At 39.9% G+C, this 2,932-nt stretch overlaps 1 protein-coding gene across 1 annotated transcript in view; it reads left to right on the top strand.

Annotated features, from left to right (window-relative positions):
• The window catches only part of LOC107104498 (collectin-12-like), a 10,245-nt gene that overhangs the window by 2,070 nt on the left and 5,243 nt on the right, over nucleotides 1-2,932 (top strand). The window lies entirely within an intron of this gene.

Here is a 2,932-nt window from a genome sequence, read left to right on the forward strand (position 1 = left end):
TTACGAGGAACCAACACTAAAGAACTGAACAGGGAGAGTATATATGGGAGACAGGACAAAAGCTGGGTCAATGAGGTGAAAAGGAACGTGTGGATGGGAGGAACTAGAGGGGAGCTAAGGGAAGGAGACTGAAACAAGTGTAATCCAACCAAAAGCTAGAATAAAACAAAATGGAAATGAAACCAATAAACTAGAAAACACAAAAAGACATCAATCAAAGTGTAACTAAAACTCAAAAACAAAACTTAAACCAAAAGGTGCAGGGTCATGACAAGCAATCCCTAACAGCAAAAGCCAAATAGCATCCCATCACCAACGCCACTAACTGCACGTGTTTGCGTTTTGTTTTTCTTTTCTGATCACTCCTGTGTTCATTATTGCCATTTAGGCCTTGCCATATTACGTGGTTTATTATGGTCATTGGGTTTTGCCATAGATTATTCCTGTCCTGTTTCTTACTCATTTATTTTGTTATTTCCTTTGTGCATTTTGTTTGTCATCTTACATGAATTTCAGATTTTTTTTTTTTCTCTCCATTTGGTTTGGAGGTTGTTTTAAGTGGTGTTTTAGCTCCACTGTGTTTATTACTAGTCAGCCTTTTTCAGTTTCCATGTTTTCACTCTGCCACAACTCTTCAAGATCTCACTTGGTTTTTGTCAGGCCTCAGTATCTAATCTCCCTGGTGGTTTCATGCTGCCTTCTTTTATTATCTTTATGGATGTCCTGTTCCTTCCGTCATGGGGTTTTTCTTTTCATTTTTTAAAAGATCTTCACTTCTCTACATCTCTTTCTGCCTGTTTTGGAGTTAAACTAAAGATGTATCCTGATAATTCACTATCTTCATATACTACTGAAGGGCTGCACGGTGCTGTAGTGTGTAACACTGTTGCATTGCAGAAAGAAGGTCCTCGGTTTAATCCCGGGCCAGGGGTCTTTCTGGATGGGGCTCTGCATGTTCTTCCTGTGCATATGTGAGTTCTCTCTGGGTACTCCAGCTTCCTATAGGAATTGGCCTGTAGGAAACATTTCAACATTTGTAGCAGTGAGGCTGATGTGAGCTGTGTGTACCCTGTGCTACAATCTGCAGGCAGCAGGATAATGAAAGCCAACATATTCTGCCGGCAGGTTTCTACATTTGAAGTTAATTTAGGCGTTAATAAACTGTTTCAGAGGAGTGATCATAGCGCTCTGCATCAGCAGTGCTGTGTCCGTCTCCCTGCCAGCTCCCAGATCAGCTTCTCTCATTGGTTGATGCGCCGCGTCCAGCAGCAAAATTATTTTTTTTTAAATCCTTCTTGCAAAGCGTGTCCTGCACCTCAGATGCTCAGAAGCTCATGAGGCACTGCTCCTGCTGCTGTGGAATTGCTACTCCTGGTGCTGTAGCTCCTCAACCATAGAGGTGAAAACAGCAGAGAGGATCATGGGGGCTCCTCTTCCCTCCATTATAGACATTTCATCCCAGCGCTGCGTGTCCCGAGCCCGTGACATCATCAATGACCCCTCACCCCCCCACCATGGACTGTTCTCCCTGCTGCCCTCTGGGAAGAGGCTTCACAGCATTTAATGCAGGTCCATACACTCTGTGTATAAGAAATAACATTAAAAGTTTTCTAAGTCTAATGTAAAACAGCTGCTTATGCTGCTTCCAGTAGTGTTCAAGCACAAATAGCCAAGGCCCATTTCTACTCATTCCTCTTGATGTTAAGAAGCAGTTTCTTTAACAAAAATAATGAGGTCATTAGCAGAATTTGGCTGCATGATGAGGAGGTTTTCAAGTCATTTGATTTGGTTGTAGTGCTCCATAGATTTTTGTATAAGTTGCAGGACACCTGCCTTTTGACTGCTGTAGGAGCCAGCAGACCTATGTCATCTAAAATAAAACAGATTCCCACTTACACCAAATCTTTTGAAGAAACGTAACAATATACTCCTTGGAATGCTCCACTGGAGCAACATTTCAATGTTAATATAAGAAAAATTATATAATAAGATCATGGCAAAGTCACTGCCTCTCACACTGTGAACTCCAGACTTGCAATAGACTGCAGAACTGGAAAGTATTAAAATCAATATATTTCGGAGGAATTACAGGAAAATTCTGAATTTGGTGTCATTTAGATCCACATGCTTTAGTAGGCAATCAAGGAAAACACACATATGGGAAAAGCTTTTTCTTTTCTTAATTTCATCTTTATTTGACAGGAACATGCAAACAAACACGGAGCTACAACAATGACTGTCCCTAAAGACTTGCATTAGAAGAGCATAGCTAATGCTAATTATCAGCTGCTGTTGTTGCTTTGGCTTTTATACAAAATAAAAACCAAATTAAAACTACACTACTTCAATTTAAAATATATCACTGAAGTCAAATTGAATAAACAAAACATGCACGTCATAAACAACCCTCACATCTGCCACTAATTAAAAGTGAGTACACTTTTGGCTTGTCTTTCACCAGATTATAATCCAGGAAAAGAACATTTTAAAGCCAGGTAGTCTTGATGTCAGACAGTAATGAGTTCCAGAGCTTAGAGACCCTAAAAAAGAAGAACAAAGCTGTTATAGACTATTTTATTTTACAGTCATTATAGAATCAGAATCAAGTTTATTGCTAAGTAGGTTTGCATTTACAAGGAATTCCACTTGATGGTCATAGTGCAGACAAATTGTATATATATATATATATATATATATATTGTAGGAGCAGATTATGAATTTCTGTATTCCAAATGGTTTGGGTCACATGATCTGTCAGCTGTCTACATAAGTATGATCCGGTGTTGATGAAGACAGGTGTGTTCCACCCGAAAGGGGGAAACAGTTTTTGACCGCAACGCAACGCAACGCAACGCAATACTACCGATACAGAAGTGAAAGCTATGTGGATCGCAGAAACAATGTATGCGGTGTCATTGTCAACATTGCCAAG

The sequence above is a fragment of the Cyprinodon variegatus genome, unplaced genomic scaffold, assembly GCF_000732505.1.
Source record: "Cyprinodon variegatus isolate N-32 unplaced genomic scaffold, C_variegatus-1.0 Scaffold1768, whole genome shotgun sequence".
Taxonomy (NCBI): Eukaryota; Metazoa; Chordata; class Actinopteri; order Cyprinodontiformes; family Cyprinodontidae; genus Cyprinodon; species Cyprinodon variegatus.